Source organism: Strix uralensis, chromosome 3 (assembly GCF_047716275.1).
Source record: "Strix uralensis isolate ZFMK-TIS-50842 chromosome 3, bStrUra1, whole genome shotgun sequence".
Lineage (NCBI taxonomy): Eukaryota > Metazoa > Chordata > Aves > Strigiformes > Strigidae > Strix > Strix uralensis.
In genome coordinates, this window is record NC_133974.1 from 98,081,080 (window position 1) to 98,088,740 (window position 7,661).

The 7,661-nt window shown below is 43.2% G+C and overlaps 1 long non-coding RNA gene across 1 annotated transcript; it reads right to left on the minus strand.

The window, feature by feature from the left end:
• Nucleotides 1-448: 448 nt before the first annotated feature.
• Nucleotides 449-5,541, minus strand: LOC141941855 (uncharacterized). Its single transcript, XR_012628446.1, has 3 exons — nt 5,507-5,541; nt 3,534-3,658; nt 449-533 (listed from the first exon to the last, which is right to left on the minus strand). It is a non-coding gene; the product is annotated as an uncharacterized LOC141941855 (long non-coding RNA).
• Nucleotides 5,542-7,661: the final 2,120 nt, after the last annotated feature.

The window sequence follows — 7,661 nt, forward strand, 5'->3', positions numbered from 1 at the left end:
CATAATTCTGTGCAACCTTTTGTGTGTGGCAGCTGCCAGTGAGCGTCACATTTATTTGGAGGGGAAAGTCTCTAGGGTTAGGCAGATAGTTAAAGTCCCACATTTAGTTTGAACCTTGCCCTGCAGCCGGCTCCCACACCTCTGAGATTTCCATATATCATATCACATCCATCTTTCCCCAGACAAGAAGCTGTCCCAAAGTGGGTAATCACTGTCATGTCTGCTCTCAGTCAAGAGCCAGTCAGGAATTACATGCATCTAACTCATTTAGACAATTGTATCAAGTATCTCTGTTGATAAACAGACACCAAATATTTGGCTCCAAATGTGCTTGGTGCTTCAGGCAAAAACACTCACAGTGAGCCCACGATTTCAGAGAGACTTTAAGCCAGGATGTGCCAGTGGTCCCCTCCCCAGCCCAGCAGCCACTGCCGATTCCTGCCCCTCACCTGCCCTTTTGCTGGTGGTTGCCCAAAGTATTCCTGCAGCCTCACAGTCCACGGGGTAAAAGAAGTGATCCAGTGAAAGATAACCTGGGAACAACAAAAAAAGGTAAGTCTCAGCAGGAATGGGTGGTCTAACCCCCACCACTGCATGACCCCACCAGCATGTCCAAAGCCACTGTGGAAAAGGTAGCAGGGCAGGACTCTGTTGGTAGGGGCAGGCAGGTGGTAGGATTGGTCCTTGTGGTGACAGCTAATGCTGGGGGAAATTGTTGGAGACCTGTGGCCACAGCTGGGGAAGGCAGACAAAGTCCCCAGCAAGAGGCAAGTCAGGAGAGCACCAGCCAGACGGCACATCAAGATGAATTCTCAAAGGTGTGTACATTTTTTTCCATTTAAGTCTCACATGAATATCTCTGTTTTTCCTACAGTACATGCTGTAAATAAATATTTCTGCTTGTGTTTTACCTTAGTCTTACTGAAATAACAGTGGTTTCACCATAGCTTGCAGATATTTCTTGTCCAAATGGTGTAGTGAAGTGTAGTGAATCTGCAAACTCTAGATCACCTTCAGAAGTGTCCAAGCCCTGCAGGGTGTTTTCCAGAGTATCTAAAGGGTGCAGGAATATGCCCCAAAGGAGTTGCATGAGATGGTTTGAGAGATGACATTGTGGGTCAGAAGAAGAAGAAATGTGCACAGTGCCTGGCTGGACCCTGAGCATCCCAGAGAATTTGACATGTCAACAATGTCTTACACAGAGGCAAGCTGCAGCAGGAGGGATTTCACCCTCTTAGTATCAACACACCAAGTTGAGCTGAAAGCAGAAAGAACACACCAAATGTTTATTTTGAAAATGAAATTTGATCTGCCCACAGCCAGTTTTGCACTTGCTTTTCTGTTGACACAGGAGGGTCAATATTTGCCATTCTCCAGCTCCAGTGGGCTTGCCACAAATACATATTTGCATGAAGCTCAGCACTACCAAGGTTTCTTGTCAGTAAGCCAGAAGGGCAAAAATGTACTCTGAGTTTTTATAAATGAGCAGGAAACCCCTCCCCAAACTACTAATTCTCATGGACAATTGTTTTGAGGTACTTGCCTCACTTAAGTACTCTGTAAATATGACTTCTGAGAAAAGCAATGCTGTATTTTAGCTCTAGATCAGCCTGAGCCACACCATAGCTCCAGTGTCGAAACAAACTTCTGAAAAGATCCCCGTGGATACAATTATGTCAATCAGCATTGGTGCTGCAAGCCAGGATCAGCTGAAGAAATGTGGATTACATCTGCCTCATTGAATCCTGTTATTATCATTATTACTTCACAGCTCATTTTTCCTTCCCAACGCAAGGCTCTCCAAGCGCAGGAATTCGCTGAGCTCCTGGTAACTTGCCACGCACACTAACAAAGCTGGCATTTATCACGGCTTGTCAGAGCGACATTGCAGCCGCTCTGTTCCCAGTCTCTGCTCCTGCGTGAAAAGCCCCCAGCCTCACAGGCGGGCATGGCGAAGCCACACACTGAATATTGCATATTGCCACATTGTTCATCTCCCCCTTGCCCAAAACCTGTTATCTGTGCCTTGCCTCTTTTCTCTTGCCACCTGCTTTGGTGAGACGTGCCTGCTTAAGGCTCCCTGCAGCAAAGGCCTGCCGTCCACTCTCCCCTCCTGCTGCCCGTTTTCCACAGCACAGCTCTGTTTCCCTGGTTGGGCTTTTCCACCCATTTCCACACCCCGTGGTGGCAAATACTGGTGCTGCAACCAGACCCACTGCTGACTGTTGGGGGTGGCACCAAAGGCAATGTAATACTGTAACACCCAATTGTGACAAGCATCAGAAAGATATTCATCATGTCCTACAGTGGGCATTCTGCACGGCTACCAGCTTCTGTGCAGGTTTATATAAAAAGGACAACGTGGAGCCCCTGTCAGCTCTGCCTCCTGGCTCACTGGCAAGTCTGCGTGACGTTAATGCATAAAGGAGCAGTCCAGCTTCTTGAAAGCTTCACCACCAGCTTTTTCAGTTCATTTTTCCATTTATGAAACATGGTTTTAAAGGTCATACTATCACAGGCTCTTGGTGTTTGCAGCTCACCTCATTGCACAGAGGTGGCATTTGGTCTGGCTGTGGCTGCCCATCACAGAGTTTTCTAATTCTTTTATTTTCTCCTGGCAGTATTAATGAGCTAATGGCTCACCTTCTTATTTCTGGTGGTTTTGCATTAGTGTGTTTTGGAAGGAACTACACAGCTCCTAAAAAGTGTTAGAGACACCTGTACCAAAAAGGGATTACATGCTCAAAACCACTTTATTCTTTCTTTGCCCCCTTAAGAGTTTCTTTTATGACCTCTGAAGACAAGGCAACTCCTCCCACTAACTTGCAACATGTTGAGTTTCCTCTTTAGGCATGCAGTATTGGGGAACAAACATTCAAAACTACTGTGTCCTGTTGCCCACACTTCACTCTTCTGTTGAGGTGAAGTGTGGGGAAAGACAATAATTAATATAGCAAATTTTATATAAGGACTAAGATCTACTAACTATCATGAAAGTAAAACCTGACTCCAAAGAGTGGCTATTCCCAACTTTACATTTGCATATGTTGAATGAGGAATGTGAAAAACAGATGGGGTAGAGAAGGGGGTCTTCTCTTTTTCCCTAATTATGCCCCTCATTGAAGCATAATTGTTGAAGTTGCTTGAAGGCATTCTCATCCTCTTCAACTCCTTCTTTCCCACAGCCGCACACAGGCTGTGGTATTGGTGCGAAAGTGAGAGATCAGCCACAACAATACATGAACAGATATCTTGGGTTTCTTTCTGTTGGCAGCTCTGTGGACTACTTACTCTTTTTCAGTTTATTTTTTACTTTACCTCAAAAATCTTGGATAGAAAAGAACTGTACTGTGTATTTTGTCTTCACCTTCATCTAGTCTTGTACCAGACAATATTTTTACCACCTTCTCTGTCTTTACCAATGCTTAAGTTTTTAATGGATGCTTTTCATCCTAGTCTCTTTTTCCTTCAGTCGGGGCATGCTAGAGCTCACACATCCTCATGGGCCAGGATTAGAGGGTCCCACTACCCACCGCATCAGCCAGAAGAAGGACATCTCCTGCGGCCAGCTCCACATTTTTCTCTGCGTCTAGCTCCTGTAGGCTATGCAAATGTCATGAAGATTGTCAGTGGGAGATTGTTGATGTCCAAAAGTACGCTGAAAAGACAAATGATGGGATTTTCAAATATTCTCAAGAGGCCTATTTCCAAAATCAGACTCCTTCAGAAAACTGCACTGCTGTCACCTGCACTATTTGGTTCTATAAGAGATTTGAATTTAGGAGCCCAAGCTCAGTGTAAGGCACTCTGCGATTTTTCCCTTTTTTTGCCAGCCCTATGGCTGGGTCTCACATGCTGCTGAAACAAGAAGTGAAGTTTTCAGCCCCTTTCCGTGGCACGCAACTTACCCCGTGCTTTAAATGATATGTCATTTGTTAATTCTAACTCTCTCTTCTTTCTTCCTTAAAACTTACCCAAACTACGTGTAGTATTCAGTAGCATCCCAGAGCATGGTAAGCACCTTATTCCTGGACAAGCTGCATGTGGAACAATTATTATATGAATAGACTTGCTGTGTGGTGTGCTTTGTGTTAGCATGGCAACAAGACAAACCCTTGCATAGCAGTTGCAAATCAGCCCAAGGAAGAACCGAGGTCCTACAGGAATTTTTTTCCATGGCTCCAGACAAGTCTGAGAAAGCTCTGCCTTCTGCTCAGGCAAGATTTGTCATTGCCATTAGATACAATGCTCTTGTTGCAAAGGCCAGGCTGTTTCCTGCAGGCTCTGCCTGCCCCAGGGCACCTGGCAGCACCCTGCAGGCAGCACCAAGCCGGGAATAACAAGCATGATCCCCTGCCTTGCAAGTGTGGCTGTCTGCTCCTGCCCTTCACTGATGCATTGGCAGTACCTCCGCCAGCTCTTGTTTAGAGGTGCTCCTGCCAAAAAGAAAAGCATGACTCTCTCCATGCCAGGGCTGCCACTGGTGAGCAAGTCTGCAGCTCTGAGGCCAGCCAGGGGAAACTATCATAAATACAGTGAAGAATGGGCTGGTTTTATCCTGATAGGCATTAACAGAACACCCGACAGCAAAATGTACCTTTGGGATAGAAAAGAAGGAGAGGGCTTGCAGTCTGGCTAGATTTACACACAATGCAACTCGGAGCTGCAGGTAGCCTTCAGTGCCACAGCAGATACCACACTCCAAGGTAAATCTGTCTGCATGCATCCTCACTGGAGCCTAAGGTGTCCAGAACAACAGTTTTTGTCTTTTTTGAGCAAAAGAGGATCTAAGAAGCGTTAATCAAGGTATAACTTCAACCCATTAAACAAGTCTATCTCAATATATATCCCTTTCCAGAATGAAGAACATTTATTCTGACGACTGAAAATTGCTTTTAGCTTTCACAGACTGCTGTGTTTTTAGGTTTCTCTTTCCATCATGAACTTAACTTTCTTATTAGTCCCTTGCATTTTTTAAGTATCCGTTGGAGAAACCAGATGAAGTAAGGTTGCTGACTACATGCATGCAGTAATCAATACCTACCATGCCTGTGATATAGAAAAAACCCCACTGACATTAAGAAGGCCATACATTCTTGGGGAGTTTGCCCACACTCTGTGAACTTAGACAAGAGACATGGTGATAGGTTAAACAGTTTCAGGCTGAGGAACTTTAAGAAAGTCTACATCCATTCTGACATATTTATGAAATGTTTAACTTAGGAGTTTACAATTAACTTCAGATACATGTTGTACATCTCAGGAATGACCAGCCATCTCTCACACCCACCCCTGCCTTTGCCCATTTACAACCTGTGAACAAAAATATGAAGTTATAACAAACCTGCTGGAAGGGCAAAAGGCAAAACTGGACTTAGGGGGTGGAATTTAACAAAATACTCTCAGCTCTGACAGTCCTTTTGTAACACCAAAGCTGGAAAACAGTGTTCTTGGCCCTCTGATGTTCAGCTTTCTTCCTCTGTAAAAAGGGATTAATAGTACTTACCTAGCCCACAAACATGTTGAGACAATTTGTCTACCACATTTTGAAGTCTGCATCTGAGAGATGTTTTACAAAAGCAGACTGTTATTAAAAGAACAGTCCTTTTGTAAAAGCAGTTAAAAATAATAAGTTGCATATTCAAGTGTGTTCTGTAGTCTTTTTTTCACTGTTGGTCTTCATTGAATATTTCTTGTATATTTTAAGAATGACATGGTTGCAAAACAAATAACAGCTGCCCAAGAAATCTTCTTTCAAACAATACCAAAAAATTGGGCAGATGAAACAGGAGGAGGTCTTTGCCATCTCTTGGATCTTCCTTTCTCATCAGGTACAAGCCTAGAAGACAATAAAACAGAGCATCATAAATCACAGAAATCTGCGTGGCATTGTCTCACTTGATGCTTACTGCAGAGAACATGCATTTTATGGTTTTTAGTAATCATCTCTGCGTGACTAATGATCCATTTTGTTACTAAGGCTCTCTATTGGTGGCAAATTAACATATGTGGATACATTAAGTATGTTTTCCTTTGAATGTGTGATTGTATCACTACCCCTTCCTCAGAACACAAACGCTGCTGTGCATCACCACAGTGTGAATCAGTAGAGCTCTTTCACTCACACAGGCACAGGCAGAAAACAAAAAATGGCAACAATTTTTTTTTTTTTTTTACACAAGTTAAAAATATCTCAAACTTCACAGGGCTGGATTCTGATCTTAGGAAAAGTGTGAAGTAGGAGTAGTTCCATACAAGAGAAACAAATTATTCTGTACACCCCCTAGCATAAGTGAGGATTTTGGTCCTCTGAAGATATTAAACATGTATGAAGCTCCTTCAGCATCCATCTCTTCCCTGCATTGCCCTGCCACCAGCCCAGGCCCCTCTGGCTCCCCCTTGATGCTTTTCCAAACAAACAGCTGCCTCTCAGCTACCACCTCTTCTCTGGTATCTTTTCACCTCATTTTCCCTGGCCACACACACACTTTGAATTAGAGGGATTTTTACTTGATATTAGATAACCACAGGACCTCTCTCCTCCAAAGGAAAGCTAGAAAACATAATTGGTGTATTTGCCCCTCTCCCCCAAATTAATGTTGAGAACATCTTTCAAATAGCCTCATGGTACAACCTAAAGAAACCCCTCCCAAGCAATTTTACGTTACTGTGTGTCTGACACGGATTTTACTTTTTAAATAGAAAGACATACCATGACAATGAGCTGGTAATGCATGGTCAAGCAGAGCTTTGAATTTCCTGGCTGAAGTGTTCCTAGCTACTGTCAGAAATTCAGTATTTATGCAAACACCCAAACACAAAAAAAACCAAAACAAAACAGCAAAATGCCCCCCAAAACCCCTTTCAGCACATTTCCTATAAATCTTGTAGTACTTACCCTGAAGATCAGAACAGTTCCTTGACTAAGCTTGTAATTACAAAGTTTTACAAGGTACAATTCATTTACTTCAGAGACAAGAGCAACTCCACCAGAGCCCTTCTGGTCTGTCAGCTGCATAAATTCCTGCAATTAGATTTTTCCTTTTACTAGACAAGACATGTTATGAATCCACTGGAAAAGAGCAGTCCCAGCCCTAGTCAATATATTCATTTGATGTTTATGTATCATGCCATTAATATTTTGAAATTATTGGATCTCAGATCTTTTTATGAACAAAAGACAAATGACATCTCCCATCAGCATCAACACAAGACATCAAGCTTTTTAAATACTGTTATTCCCCCATCCTCTGTTCCTTAGAATATCTTAACAGTGACTGTATCGATGCATGTAAAATTACTAGGGAAAATCATTTCTTGGCTGTCACTATGCCAAGTTTCACTGTGAAATGTGTTTTTATAACTTCATTATGAAACTCTGGAAGTTGGGACCAAAGAGTAAAACTAAATTGGGAGGGATATTGAGCTGCAGTCAACAGTCCAGCAAAGCAGTTCACTGTGGTTATAGTTCATCTGATCCTGCTTGTTTGGGGTCCAGACAAATGTATTGGCTGAAGGATCAGACAAGAAGCAATAAGGAAAGCTTTCTTGGGAGACCAGAGCATCTGTGTGTGCCTGTCTGTGCTTCACATCTGCCTGCAAGCTGAGGTGAGGATTCTGAAGAGCAGCAATTGCAATTTTGTGATAGTGCTCTATGGCAC